This window comes from Bison bison, unplaced genomic scaffold, assembly GCF_000754665.1.
Source record: "Bison bison bison isolate TAMUID 2011002044 unplaced genomic scaffold, Bison_UMD1.0 scf7180017864122, whole genome shotgun sequence".
Taxonomy (NCBI): domain Eukaryota; kingdom Metazoa; phylum Chordata; class Mammalia; order Artiodactyla; family Bovidae; genus Bison; species Bison bison.
The window spans coordinates 633,585-649,764 of record NW_011494694.1 but is presented as its reverse complement, the minus strand read 5'-3'; positions in this window follow the sequence as shown (position 1 = coordinate 649,764).

The window sequence follows — 16,180 nt, the reverse complement described above, 5'->3', positions numbered from 1 at the left end:
CGGGCAGCCCCGCGCGCCTCGACTCCGTCGCGTTTCTCGGTTTCTTTGTTGTCTAGGAACAAGGAAATGCCCAGGGGCTAGCCTGAGGGGGACAGTTTCCTTCTGGAAGGAGACACTGAAAAATGACCTCATGTGCTCGCGGCACCCGGACCCTGCTGAGTCACCTTCACCCTGCTTCCTGGGCCACGGGCTTTGGGGGGCTTTGCGTGTCTTTTTGGACAAATTAAGAAGGTGATCTCTGCTGCCTGGGACTGCTCAAGCCTGAGTACTTAGAATAAGGGGGGTGGGTGTGAGGTGGTGGACGGAAGAAGCGTGAATATCAGGCAGTCGCGGGGGCGGGGTTTCTCCAAAACCTTGGCTCGAGAGCTCAGCTTAGGTCGCTCCCTGACCCCCAAGGCGGGGAGCTCTCGGCGCTGCCGCTTGGGGGATGATTTTTCCCCCAAAGTCTGGAAGCGCTGGTGAGGACCCCCGGGTTTCCCGGGTCCCTCCCGCCAACTGTAGTTCCGATTTCAGTTCAGCTCTACAAACGCGGCGTGGCACCGCCGAATAAGAGGGGGAAACCCGGCAGAAGGGAATATTAGCTCTCCAACCTGCGCGGGGACATTTCTGCCCTCCAGCAGGCACGGCCGGTTTTCGGGATCCCCCGCCCCGAGGTTGGGGCGCAGGGCTGCGCCTAGCTGCGGAGGTCCCCCCGACGGTCAGCGCCTAGGTTTTTCCCTTTCGTTTCTGGGCGGGGGTTTCTGGATCTTCGTTCCTTAGTTCTCAGGACCAGCTTCTCCGCTCTCGGGGTCCTTTCAACGAAGGCTGCGGTGCATGACAGTTTACAGCCAAAAACTTCCTCCGGGCCAGCTATAAAGAGTTCTGAGTTAATAACAAGGTGCTTCCTTGGGGGGAGGGGGGCCAAGGCTCCCCAGGCGCGTCTTTCCCAAGGTCTTTCTCTTCTTTCCAGAAAAAATAAGTAAAAGCTTTACGGCTGGGGCTCAGAATGCAACTGGACATCACCCTCACAAACAAATAACTTCGGAAGCATTTTACAAGAAATCACACACACACACACACACACACCCCTCAGTTCCCAGAGAGGCAGGTTTCCCCCAGACCAACCCCCTCTCAAGCCACAAAACCATTTGTCTTGTGGGAGCAGGTATCAATGGTGCCCTAATAGGCTGGAGGATGGTCAGATGGAGCAGGGACTGTCCTGGTGGGACCCCCACCATGCCCTCCAGCTTCCCTCTTCAGAGAGAAAATAAATTTACTTTTGATTATATAACTTGTGCTCATTGTAGAATATGCTATACACGTCTGTGTATGTGCCTATCTGCATATACATCACATGGGCACTCTTGTACGTGTGTGCTTATGTGAAGATGCAAGCCTCAACCACGAACCGCTGTGCCTCTGTGAGTGTTTTCTTCAACTTTTTTTTTTCATTTTGTTCTTCTGCTGAGCTCTTCTTCCATTCTGGTTAAGCAGACATAACAATAGCATCTGCATCCTACATTTCAGACCACATATTAGAGGCATTTGATAGTATATCTTTTCTGTCACCAATGGTGTATGCCTAGCCCACTGAAAGAAGAAGCCTGATGAGTTTTGTTATGGCTTTTAAAGTCGTACCATGCAATTCTTTAGACTCCTTCACATGGAAAGTTTTCCAAGCCCATTGGGTTGTTCAGGAACATCTCTGGTTTGTGGAAAAGAGCCAAGACTTGTTTTTCAAAGTCTTCTCAGCACAGCGTCTTGGCCCTGGACCTGGCTGACCCAGCCCTGCAGCCCAGGCTGTGGGGCTACCGTTTTTGAGCTTCGGGAAGTCTCTCCCAGAAACTGCATGGGTTAGGGTGTGGAGGAGCAGCCTTATTAGCCCGAGGAAGTGCTTCAAGACCAAACCCATCCTGGCAGAGTTTGCCACGGATGACAGTGCGCAGTTTCCTGACGGGAGTTCACACACTAAAAACAAACAAGCCTGGTGAGGCTGAAGCTCAGGACGGCGAGCTTGCTCTGTACGAGTCCAGCCCCTCCTGACTCAGCCCCTCCGGACTCTGGAGGTGGCTGAACTGAGGTCCTGTCCGGGGCGGGCCGCCCGTCCTGGGCTCTTGAGTTTTCACTCCTCGGAGTTCGCAGCTGTCTCGAGGGACGAATCTCTGCTTCCTGGTTTTGCTCGGAAGGCTGGGCGTCTCTCAGCTCTGCCCTGCGTTGTGGTCCCCGTTTCAGTCCTGTTCCTACCTCGAGGCGTATCTCTGCTTCCACGTCGTATTTCTTGCCCGTCCCGTTTCTCCACCGTTGCATCCCTCAGCCCTTTCTGCAAGAATCGTGCAGCCCGTGAGATAATTTTCCCGCTTCCTTCTGTCAGTTTGCTTTCTTCCGGCACGTTTGGTTTTTATCGCCTCCGGTGCAGGATTCCTTTCTGAGCCGTAGGGTGGGTTTTCGGATAATCCTGATTCCCTCGTCCCTGCAGCCTCCCGGCGGCTCCTTTTCCTAGAGGCCATGGTTTTTGTGTTTGACTGGAAAGGAAGCCAATCTGTTCTCTGATTTTCTCTTCTGCTCCTTGTCACTGATTATTTCCAGCGGCTGTTTCACCTTTGGGTTTCAGGACTCACCCTGCTGCTCCCAGCCGTGAACGCCTTGCTCCCTGCTACTTTCTCCCCGCCCCTCATTCTCTTCCTCCCTCGGTGGGTCTCCCCAGCCTGCCCGCCGCCCTGAGGACCCCTCCCGCCACCCCACAGGCAGGCAAGGTGCAGGGTCTGTTTACTCACTCAAACCAGCGCCTGACTCCCGCTGGGGGCCCAAGGGGTCCCTGTGGAGTGACTGGGTGGGCAAAATCGGAAAGCAGCCCACACGGGCATCTAAGGAGAAGCTAGAGCTCCAACCCCCGCAACACACATACCCAGACCTGCCAGGGAGCATTTTAACAGCAGTGTAGACAAAACATTAACGCTTAACTTTCACCGAAACAGGAGCCACAGAATCCACAGTGGCCTTTCTTCGGCCATTATCATGGACTCAAATCGCCTGTTGTTGGGAAGACGGTAAGGGAAGGACCCCCTGTGGGCATTGTGTATAAAAGGAGACCTAAGAATGAAAAGAAATGAACTCTTTCAAGAGACGTGATCAGGGCGAAGAGGTAGGATTTTAGGCTTAGAGGTGCTAAAGAAGTCATGCCTGGGGACTCTACCCCGTCATCTATTCCGTGACTGTGTATAATACTACTCACCCCACGCTCCTCTCTATATGCCTTAGTTTTGAGGATCCTATTTTGGCACAAATTATATCTGAAGTCCCAAACCAATTCTCTTCCAGGAAAGAACGCTGGAAATAAATGCAGGTAGATGTAACCCGGTCACTCTGTGGACTGCAGCACGTGAGGCTTCCCCCTCATGCATCACAGCCTTATCGTGGTGAAAGGCTTGTGTAACTCAATGAAGTTACGAGGCATGCCATGCAGGGCCGCCCAGATGGGTCATAGTGGAGAATTCTGACAAAACATGGCCCAGTGGAGAGGGACATGGCAACCCGCTCCAGTGTTCTTACCTGGAGAACCCCGTGGACAGCGGAGCCTGGCGGGCTACAGTCCATGGGGTCACAAAAGAGGCAGACGCGACTTAGTGGCTAACCAACAACATGTATAAAATACATAATTAATACAAAAGTTTAAAAATTCACATAAACTGAGGACAACCGAGAGACCATGGACTTTTAATGACAGTGGAGGCTCCAAGGACGCAGTCATCTGATTAGTAAGAACCGGTGGGACACGAAGACCGGAGGGCCGAGTGCACGAGGGCTCCTGGTGAGGCAGGCGTGCTAGGTGGTTTGGGAAGAGGAGACGGGAGGTCAGAGATGAGCCGGCGGGTATGGGGCTGGGGCACTGGGTGGGTTTCAGGGATCTTAGGGACTAATAGCAGGAACTCTAGAAAGGTCTGCATCGCATCGTAGACACTCTGGGGCACGTCCAGAGGCTTCCTGTAGAAATTCCCGTAAATCCTGTAGACAAAGACGCACACAAGGGAGAAGAGGAAGAGTGGTCCAAGTGTAGGACATTTGGGGAGGGCTCAGCTGGGCCTGGGAGAGAAGGGAGACAGGGTGCAGCCCAGAGCAGATGCCAGCGGAAGGACTGGTAGGGCGGGCGGGGGCAGCTGGGGTGGGAGCAGGAAGCTGGAGGGAGACCCTGGGGAGCGCCCAGTGGGGAGAGCTGGGGGCAGGGTTAAAGGGCAGCCTCCTTCCATACCAAGTACCAGACTGACGGGACAAAGGGGAGGGTTAGCATGTCTGTGAGAAAGGAGCCCCGGTCAATGGTTCCCACCGCGGGGACTTTGCCAGCTGAAAAGAAGCCTCAGAGGAGGAAAACCCATTTGGAAATTAGAATTAGCACATTCTGCCACCTAAACCCACACAGTTTCCAGAGTCCCAGCCGTCCCAGCCCAGAACCCAAGGAAGAGGAAGTAGCATTCAGTGTGCTCTATTATATGCAAGGAGGCCTGCATATGCTATCACCAGGCATCAGCTTGCAAGGCCCTGAAACCCCTCTTTTATATTCAGGTAGCTAAGGCTCCTAATGGCTCCTCAGGGGCTTCCCTGATGGCTCAGTGGTAAAGAACCCGCCTGCCAATGCAGGAGACAGGAGAGACACCAGGTGGGGAAGATTCCCAGGAGAAAGAAATGGCAACCCACTCCGGTATTCTTGCCTGGGAAATCCCACGGACAGAGGAGCCTGGCGGACTGCAGTGCCTGGAGTCGCGAAAGAGTTGGGCATGATGGAGCTGCTAAAGCAATGAGGACTCCAGAGAGAGGGGAAGGGGACCAGCTGGACTTCTGACTTGTCTTACTTTAAAACGCATCTTATTTTCACTAACCTAAACTAGGTTAAATAAAGAGCAAGTGGAAACACGTATTTTTCTCTTTCCCACCCACCACACTCATAAAATTGCTTACAAATGGAATCTGGTGTGTGTGTGTGTTTGCAGAGGGGACACTGGTGGGCTTAAATACTTTCAAAATCTGAAAAATGTTTCATTATGCAAAGGATAACAGTGTAATAGGAGCTGGACAACCACTCCCTTACACAACTTACAGTCCAGCAGAGGTGCTAGTGACTCGGAGAAAAGCAAAAGCCAAACAGTGCTTTGGCCTGAATACATCGTCCCTGTGCTTCCAAAGCACCCTATGAAGGTCACTACAGTTATCCCCTTTCTTTTAAAAATCTTCATAATAAAGCGTGGATCAGAGAGGTAAAGAAGTCTCCCAAGGTCGCACAGTTCATGTGGAACTCCAAGTTAGGTTAGGGGACTAGTGTCATTCCGGAACAGAAGTAGGAGGACTCAAATTGTGTCTCTTGGTCTTTGTTTAATTCATTTCTGTCAACGTGTATAACTTTCAAACATCATCAAAAATCTCAGAGGCTGGCTCAAAAAAAAATCTGCTATTGTAGCTACCTCCTTGGCTTTAAACAAAAAAATCTATTGTAGCTACCTCCTTGGCTTTAAACAAAATCTGCTATTACAGCTACCTCCTTTGGGTGCTAGACGGGTTGGTGAGATTAAAGGCATGAAACGGTGTGGGAACTTGGACAGTTATCTGCTGAGGTCTGAATACAGGTTATAAATCTTGTGATGCCCATGTGTGAGAGTGTTCATGTGTGAGTTACAAGACTAAAAAGGGAATTTCTGAGTAAGGTCCACCTTCGGTATTTACAGTGTTTGCTGAATTATTTTTCAGAAGAGGCTGTAGCCGTTTTATATGCCCCCTGCGGTGAGTAAGCCTCCTCTCTCTTTGCATCCCAGCCAGCACCTAACACTGTCAGATTTTACAGTTTTTCCAATCTGAAGGGAATAAAGAAGAACGTCCTGGTTTTAGACGGCGTTTCCTGGAGCACTGAGGACTTTGGGTCTTTTAATCGAAGGACAGTTGGTCCAGAGCGCTGTGTTAGTTTCTGCTTTACAGCAAATATTTCGTTTATTGTATTTATCTAACTTTTTCCTGTCTTTCACACTATGGTTTATTACAGGACACTGAACTTAGTTCCCTGTGTTACACAGGAGGACCTTCTGTTTATTTTACATGTAGGCGTGTGTATCTGTTAATCTCCGACTCCTCATTTACCCCTCCCCACACCCCCTTTCCCCTTTTGGTAACCACAAGTTTGTCTTCCATGAGTCCACTTCTGTTTTGTAAATAAGTTCATCTGCGTCATATTTTAGATAGCATATGAGAAGTATACGGAATTTGTCCATTGAATCTTTTTTAAAAATTCAATTACAGGCGTTTTCTTTAATGCTGATACTACTCATTTCTTGATGTCATTCTCCCTCTTCATGAGTAGTTTTTCAGGTCCTCAATGATGTCTTTTTGCCAAAACATAAATTCTCAATTTCAATAAGGTCATAGGTCTTGCATTTTTCCTTTCCACTTTACGCTTTTTGTGTCTTTGTTTAGGAGAGCCATCTCCCAAGATGGTCACTTGGATTTTTAAAGTTGTATAGCTCTGTCTTTTTACATTCAGGACTTTAAGGCATGCAGAATGGACTTCTGCACATAAGATGAGAAAGAGGTCCACTTTCAATTTGGAAAACTGATTGTCAAGCACTGTTTATTAAATCATTCATTATTTCACTAAACAATCAGCAATAAATCTGCCGTCAATAGTCTTCGTTCTGCATCTGAGTCTGGGCTCCGATCCTGGGCTCGCTTCTAATTCACTGACAGAGGCTTTTATCTGTACTCGTGCCAGTGAAGCACTGGCTTAATTGTTCTATGGCTTTGAATCGGGGCGGACAGTAGAACAAGCCCTACGCCTCCCTGTTTTCTGTTTCGGGTAGGTCTTGTGTCTTGTCTGTTACAACTGGTAGCTCTTCTATATAAACATAAGCTTGTCGTGTTCCATGAAAAATTATTGAAATTGCTTTACATCTAAAGATCAGACTGGGGAGAACTGAAATCTTGGAAATGTATAGTATTTCTCTCCATGAGGATGATATCCCTTTTATATCAGTTCAGTTCAGTCACTCAGTCGTGTCCAACTCTTTGGGACCCGAGGACTGCAACATGCAAAGCTTCCCTGTCCATCACCAACTTCTGGAGCCTACTCAAATTCATGTCCCTTGAGTCAGTGATGCCATCCAACAATCTCATCCTCTATCATCCCCTTCTCCTCCTGCCTTCAGTCTTTCCCAACATCAGGGTCTTTTCTAGTGAATTGGCTCTTTCCATCACGTGTCCAGAGTATTAGAGTTTCAGCTTCAGAATCAGTCCTTCTAATGAATATTCAAGATTGATTTCCTTTAGGAGTGACTGGTTGGATCTCCTTGCAGTCCAAGGGACTCTCAAGAATCTTCTCTAACAGCACAGTTCAAAAGCATCAATTCTTCAGCACTCAGCTTTCTTTATACTCCAGCTCTCACATCTAAACATGAGTACTGGAAAAACCATAGTTTTGACTAGACGGACCTTTGTCAGCAAAGTGATGTCTCTGCTTTTTAATATGCTGTCTAGTTCTGTCTTAGCTTTCCTTTCAAGGAGCGAGCGTCTTTTAATTTCATGGCTTCAGCCACCATCTGCAGTGATTTTGGAGCCCAAGAAAATAAAGTCTCTCACAGTTTCCATTGTTTCCCCGTCTATTTGCCATGAAGTGATGGGACTGGGTGCTATGATCTTCGTTTTCTGAATGCTGAGTTTTCAGTCAACTTTTTCACTCTCCCCTTTCACTTTCATCAAGAGGCTCTTTAGTTCTTCTTCACTTTCTGCCATAAGGGTGATGTCATCTGTGTATCTGAGGTTATTGATATTTCTCCTGGCAATCTTGATTCCAGCTTGTGCTTCATCCAACCCGGCATTTCACATGGTGTACTCTGCATAGAAGTTAAATAAGCAGGGTGACAATATACAGCCTTGACATACTCCTTTCCCAATTTGGAAGCAGTCTGTTGTTCATGTCCAGTTCTAACTCTTGCTTCTTGACCTGCATACACATTTCTCAGGAAGCAGATAAGGTGGTCTGGTATTCCTATCACTTGAAGAATTTCCCACAGTTTGTTGTGATCCACAGAGTCAAAGGCTTTGACATAGACAATAAAGCAGAAGTAGATGTTTTTCTGGAACTCTTTTGCTTTATCGATGATCCAACGGATGCTGGCAATTTTATCTCTCGTTCCTCTGCTTTTTCTAAATCCAGCTTGAACATCTGGAAGTTTACACTTTACGTACTGTTGAAGCCTGGCTTGGGGAATTTTAGGCGTTACTTTGCTAGCGTGTGAGAGGAGTGCAATTGTGCAGTAGTTTGAGCATTATTTGGCTTTGCCTTTCTTTGGGATTGGAATGAAAACTGACCTTTTCCAGTTCTGTGGCCACTGCTGAGTTTTCCAAATTTGCTGGCGTATTGAGTGCAGCACTGTAACGGCATACTGACAAATTGAAAAAAAAGAAAACTGACAGAGTGGTGTGGGAAACACATCCCACAGGTTCCACAATACACGCAGAAAGGCCAAGGGATGAAACGTGGAGAATCAGAATTTCATTTCTGAAACTGAGCAAAATTATAAAAATTATTGAGAGATATTTTAAAAGACCTGTATAAAAGAGTCAGTACTGAAATCAGATTGGCTATATTCTTTGCAGCAAAAACAAGACTGGAGCTGACTGTGGCTCAGATCATAAACCCCTTATTGCCAGATGCAGACTTAAATTGAAGAAAGTAGGGAAAACCACTAGACCATTCAGGTATGATCTAAATCAAATCCCTTATGATTGCACAGTGGAATCAAGAAATAGATTCAAGAGATTGGATCTGATAGAGAGAGTGCTGGGAGAACTATGGGTGGAAGTTCGTGACATTGTACAGGAGACAGGGATCAAGACCATCCCCAAGAAAAAGAAATGCAAAAAGGCCAAGTGGTCGTCTGGGGAGGCCTTACAAATAGCTGAGAAAAGAAAAGTGAAAGGCAAAGGAGAAAAGGAAACATATTACCCACCTGAATGCAGAGTTCCAAAGAATAGCAAGGAGAGATAAGAAAGCCTTCCTTAGCGATCAATGCAAAGAAATAGAGGAAAACAATTGAATAGAAAGACTAGAGATCTCTTCAAGAAAATTAGAGATACCAAGGGAACATTTCATGCAAAGATGGACTCGATAAAGGACAGAAACCTTATGGACCTAACAGAAGCGGAAGATATTTAGAAGAGGTGGCAAGAATATACACAAGAACTGTACGAAAAAGATCTTCACAACCCAGGTGATCACGATGGTGTGATCACTCACCTAGAGCCAGACATCCTAGAATGCAAAGTCAAGTGGGCCTTAGGAAGCATCACTACGAGCAAAGCTAGTGGAGGTGACAGAATTCCAGTTGAGCTATTTCAAATCCTGAAAGATGATACTGTGAAAGTGCTGTACTGAATATGCCAGCAAATCTAGAAAACTCAGCAATGGCCACAGGACTAGAAAAGGTCAGTTTTCATTCCAATGCCAAAGAAAGGCAGGGCCAAAGAACATTCAAACTACCGCACAATTGCACTCCTCTCACACACTAGCAAAGTAATGCTTAAAGTTCCCCAAGCAAGGCTTCAACAGTATGTGAACCGTGAACTTCCAGATGTTCAAGCTGGATTTAGAAAAGGCAGAGGAACGAGAGATCAAATCGCCAGCCTCCGTTGGATCATCGAAAAAGCAAGAGAGTTCCAGAAAACATCTACTTCTGCCTCATTAACTACTCCAAAGCCTTTGACTGTGTGGATCACAATAAACTGGAAAATTCTGAAAAAGATGGGAATACCAGACCACCTTACCTGCCTCCTGAGAAATCTGTATGCAGGTCAAGAAGCAAGATTTAGAACTGGATATGGAACAACAAACTGTTTCCAAATTGGGAAAGGAGTATTTCAAAGCTGTATATTACCCTGTTATTTAACTTACATGCAGAGTACATCATGCAAAATGCAGGGCTGGATGAAGCAAAAGCTGGAATCAAGAATCCCAGGAGAAATATCAACAACCTAAAATTTTCAGATGACACCACCCTTATGGCCAAAAGCAAAGAAGAACTAAGGAAACTCTCAATGAAAGTGAAAGAGGAGAGTAAAATGTTGGCTTAAAACTCAACATTCAAAATATGAAGATCATGTCATCCAGTCCCATCATTTCATGACAAATAGATGGGGAAACAGTGGAAACTGTGACAGACTTTATTTTGGGAGGCTCCAAAATCACTGCAGATGGTGACTGCAGCCGTGAAATTAAAAAACACTTGCTCCTTGACAGAAAAATTCAGACAGAGCTAGACAGCACACTAAAAAGGAGAGCCATTACTTTGCCAACAAAGGTCCATCTGGTCAAAGCTATGGGTTTCCAGTATTTGGGTATGGATGTGAGAGTTGGACCATAAAGAAGGCTGTACACTGAAGAATTGATGCTTTTGAGCTGTGGTGTTGGAGAAGACTCTTGAGAATCCCTCAGACTACAAGGAGATCAAACCTATCCATTCTAAAGGAAATCAATCTTGAATACTCATTAGAAGGACTGATGCTGAAGCTGAAACTCTAATACTCTGGACACCTGATGGGAAGAACCGACTCATTAGAATAGACCCTGATGCTGGGAAAGATTGAAGGTGGGAGGAGAAGGGGACGACAGACAGACAAGATGGTTGGATGGCATCACCGACTCAGTGGACCTGAGTTTGAACAAGCTCCAGGAGGTGGTGAAGGACAGGAAAGCCTGATGTGCTGCAGTCCATGGGGTCGCAAAGAATTGGACATGACTGAGCAATTGAACGACAATAATATTTTGTTTTGTTCTTTAGCTGCTCAGTCGTGTCTGACTCTTTGTGACCCCATGGACTGTAGCCCTCCAGGCTGCTCTGTCCATAGGATTCTCCAGGCAAGAATACTGGAGTGGGTTGCCATGCCCTCCTCCAGGGGATCTTCCTGACCCAGGGATCAAACCCACATCTCCTGCATTGCAGGTACATTCTTGACCACTGTGCCACCAGGGAAGCCCTTAATAATATTTGTAAGCACTTTTATCTTGTAACAAGATGTCACATAGTGACTCATTATGAAACAAGCGTTAGTAATCCCCTCCCCATTCTCAGCAACCATACGTTCCCTTCCTAATCACAAGCCTTTACCTCCCCGTTAAACATTTTCCAGAAAATTATAATAATTATTCTCTTGCTTTTCTGTGCTGGAATTTTTCTATTAAAAAAAGACATTTTATATCTTTTATGAACCTTATGATTTTTATTTCTTTTTTCTTTTTTATACTGGTCAAACTTCCAGTCCAAGCTTGAATAGAAAAAGGAAAAAACAGGCTTCCTTCTATCATTCCAAAATTCAAAAGGAAAGGTTTCAGTATTTCACCATTAAGTACAGGGTTTATTTGCAAATATTTTTAAAACTATATTAACCGATTAAGAAGTTTCCCTCTTATTTATACTTTGCTATCATTTTCACTATGAGCAGAAATTACTGAAATAAACAATAGTTACTGGGCTCAATTTATTAATATCTTGTTTAAAATTTTTGGAGCTGTATTCTTGAGTGAGATTAACCTTCTTTTTTTCTTCTAAGTTTTGCAGGCATCACAAAAAGAGGTGGAGGACTTGCCTTCTTTTTCCATTTTCTGAAAGAGTTTACTTATAAAAGATGACATTATTTTCCCTTAAATATTTGGCTGAAATTCACCCATGAAATCATATGGACCTATAGTTTTCTTTGTGGGAAGGTTTTTAAATTATGGATTCAATTTTTTTAATAACTGTAGGACTACTTGGATTTCCTATTTCTCTTTACTAAAGTAACTTGTCCACTGTTGCTATTGAGATGTCATCTGCATTTCTAATCGTTATTTCTTTGTGAGTGATCTGTCTTTTCTCTCTGGCTTCTTTAAAAAATTTCACTTTACTTGTGGTGGTTTTTTAAAAATCTAGTGCTCTTGTGGTTCTTTGGAATCCTTAAATCTGAGGACTGGTGTCTTTTATCAATTCTGAAGTTGAAAACAAAAAGTTTCAAATATTGCTTCTTCCTCCTCTTGATTACTTCTACTAGTAACACGATGAAACATATGTCGGAGTTTCGTGCTCTGGCCTGTCCGCCCTTAACCTCTGCGCTGTATATTCTACCACTTTGTTCTTCTGTGCCCTATTTCAGATAATTTCTGTTGATCTGTGTGCTGTGCTTAGTCGCTCAGTCGTGTCCGACTCTTTGCCACCCCATGGACTGTAGCCTGCCAGGCTCCTCTGTCCATGGGGATTCTCCAGGCAAAACTACTGGAGTGGGTTGCTGTGCCCTTCTCCAGTGGATCTTCCCAACCCAGGAATTGAACTGGGGTCTCCTGCATTGCAGGAAGATTCTTTACCAGCTGAGCTACCAGGGAAGCCCTCTATTGATATATATAGTTCACTAATTCTATCTTCACATATGCATAATATACTCTTTAACCCACTTGCTATTTTTACTTACTGTATTTTCCACTCTAAAAATTTCTTTTTCAAATAAATTTGATTCATTTTCATAGTGTCATAGTTTTTACTCATGATTTAAAATTTGTAAAATTTTATTTAACCATATCAATCATATTTATTGTATTTTCCACACATGATAATTTCCATTATCTTGACTTTTTTGTGAATCTACTTCAGCTGATTCTTATTTCTACTGATTTTTATTCATGTTTCTGGGTTTATATTATTATTTACTAGATAATGCCATAATTTCTTGTCATAAATTTGAAGAAAAAGAAATCTGCCATTTAATTATTTTGGAGGGAGTTTCAACATTTCTTCATTCTTTTCATGCAGGTGAGACACTACATTCGCATTCTCAATCCACATAGTTAGTCCAGTATCGGCTTGCTGGCCTTAGCCTCCTAGAATCAAAAAAGAAAAAACAACATATAAACTCTGAAGGCAAAGTGCCGTGGGGAAGTGCCCTCACCTCCACTATAACTGTAATTCTTGGCTCTTTGCTCCTACTCACCAAGGAACTGGGGGGAGATTCACGCCCCTTCACCCTCCTCCTGCGTCTTCGTGGGAACGTCCATATTCTCTGGCTGCTCACCCGTCTCACTCGGCCTCCCTAAAACCGCCGTGACCTTCACCCCCACTCCACGGAGGGCAGGCGCTCACACTCCTGCCTTCAGGCACTGCCCAGAGCTGCTGCGACTCTAATCTTCAGCTCAGCGTCCTGCTCTGACCCCAACCTCCCAACTCGGGCATCTGGGGCTTGTACTCCCACTTTAACTTGTTCTTCAATCTCCTGGGAACCACACCCTCTAACTGTCTGGGCAGAGAAAAGAGAGGAGCCCACCAGAACACGGGACTTCTGACTTGCTTGTTCCAGGGTGAGGGGTGCTGTGGTCATCCCTGGAGAGGCAGGCTTACTCCTCGTTTGTTCTGGAAGGTTACTCCTGAAGGAAAGAGACAGAGTCTTAAAGATTGTATTTACCAACAGTGAATCTTCTGAAAAAGAAATCAATCGCATTTACAATAACATCAAAAACAATTAAATACTGGGAACAAATGTGACCAAAAAGATGAAAGCTATCTACTCTGAAAACTGTAAGACTTTGATGTAAGAAAGCTAAGAAAATACAAATAAATGCAAAGCTATCCCATGTCCATGGACCGAAAGAATTAATATTATTAAAATTTCAATGTTACCAAAAGTCATCTAGATTCAACGCAAGCCTTATCTCAGGAATTCCCAGGCACCCCCTAGAAGCCTGACTTTCCCAGTCTTTCCATAAGGCCCAACTCCCAGTTACGGCGGCTTCTTTACAATGCAAGGGGCCTTAACAAAAACAAGAACTCTGTTCATTTCTCTCCAGAAAGACAAGAGGAGTTGACCAGTTAGCAAAGTAGTGAGATATGGAACCCCAGTGTCGTGTCTTGGCTTTTCCGTGTCTGCCACATGAAGCTGCGCTCATGCCAAAAGCATCTTTCTCACAGACACAATCAGACAAGACCAGCAGCCAGGCCACAGCTGAGCTTCCCCTCATCAGAGGCCGCCTCACCAGTGCGGCTCCAGCTGGAAGCCCAGGCCTCCCCTTCCCACTATTTATGAGGCTGTCCTCATAGCTCCGCTGGTAAAGAATCCACCTGCAATGCGGATTGGACAGTCAAGAGCTTGTACCACGAGCAGGCGCTATGGTACCTTGGTACCTTACCTGCATTGCTGAGTTCATCCTCACAACAACCCTGGAGCAGGCGCCTTTGTACCCACCGCTCAGAACAAGGACACCACGGGCGGACCTCACTGAGGCCACGTGAGGAGACAAGGCCAGGCAGGACCTGTCTCTGCGTGAGAAGCGGGGGCGGGGCACGGGCAGTGCACTGACTTGGTAGATGGAAAGCTGAACGGGGAGGAGCTCGCTCACTCGTTCATTCGGGACAAGTCATGGATCTCCTCTGTGGGCCAGTTACTGTTCCTGAGGCAGGAGACTCTGCAGTGACCGAGACTGCTCTTGTCCACTCACCAGTTTCCCGCATGGGAGGAGGGTAGGGGGAGAGGAGGGCGTAGATCGTAAGCCATTATCCCTCCCTCCATGGTGATGAGAGGAGGAAAACACCAGATGGGAAGGATGGGGCAGGAAGGGGCCCAGTGCGGGCCCCACTCCCTGCTACTGGCATCCTAGAAGGCTTCCTGGAGGAGGTGATACTTGGGTTGAGATTGAAAGTGGAGCCACAGTCTGCAATCTCTCAAGTCTCTTTCCACTCCCCCTGCCAAACTCTTCTCAAAAACAGCAGAGGTTTTAAAGAATGGATGAAGATGTGGCACATATATAGAATGGAATATTACTCAACCACTAAAAAGAATGCGGTTCATGGGGTCGCAAAGAGTAGGACACAACTGAGCAACTGAACTGAACTGAAAAAGAAAGAAAGAAAGAATGCCATCTGCAACAACATGGATGGATCTAGCAACTGTCCCGCTGCGTGAAGTCAGTCAGACAGAGGAGGAGAAATACCGTATGACGTCCCTTATACGCTGAACCTAAAAGGAAATTACATAAGTGAGCTTATTTATAAAACAGAAGCAGACTCACAGACTTAGGGAATGAACTTACGGTTGCCAGGGGGAAGGATGGGGGAAGAGACAGTGAGTTTGGGATGGACACGTACGCACTGCTGAGTTTATGATGGATAACCAACAAGGACCTACTGTCCAGCACAGGGAGCTCTGTTCAATGCTATTGGCAGCCCTGATGGCAGGGGGCTTTGGGGGGAGCATGGATACATGCATAATAGATGTATGGGTGAATCCTTTTGCTATTAATCTGAAACTATCGCAACATGGTTAATCAGCTATGCTCCAATACAAAATAAAAAGTGTTGTTTTTTTTTAAATAGCGGGGGTTGTTCTGTTTATTTATTGTTTTCTTTGTTTGGAGTATTTCTCATTTCTGGCATTTTTCTAGACCACTCACATGCCACCCAGGGCTGCTGCGTGTCCTCTTGCCTTCTCATTGGAATCTTTCTTCCCGCCGGGCAGGCTGTCACATCTCAGGAAGACGAGAGGAGGCCGGGCTTCGCGCTGACGACCAGCGGCCCGGCGGGCACCCTCAGGCCGCTTCTCCGGGGGCCGCACCTGGTGCTGCCCATGTCCACTGAGGAACGCGGGGTCCCACTTCGGGAAGCAAGCATCATTTTTGTGGTTATGGTTTTCATTTCATTCACAATGTGAGAAATAACTTTTAAAACAGATCTTGATACAGTTGAACTAGCAATAATCACTAAAATGTGTATTCATATTTTCATTATACTCTCTTTGATATTTTGGAAGATTGTACCTTATTGCTATTAATAAAAAAATGATAATAAATACCACTTAAGTCCCCGAGTTCATCTTGTCTATGATCGCCCACTGAGGGGCGGGGAGCTTTGCTGGGTCGTGAGAGTGGGTGGAGAAGAGAGGCAGAAAACTCAGAGCAGAAAGGCAGGTGCGGTTCTGGCTTTGCGTTGGTTTTAAATTAGAGTCAAGGTTAGATCTGTGTCTCTAAAACCAGAACTAACGTCTCTGTCCTCTGGTCACCGCATCAAGACCCAGAATGCAGATGGACATGCCTTCATCCTAGGTTATTAACGGTGGCCGCTGCTTCCAGGCAGCCCTCCTGGGTGCGTCAGGACTTTGACCGCACAATCGCTGCCCTGCAGCAGTGGGAGGGGCGGGGGTGTGCTGCGCAGTGGTGGCTCCT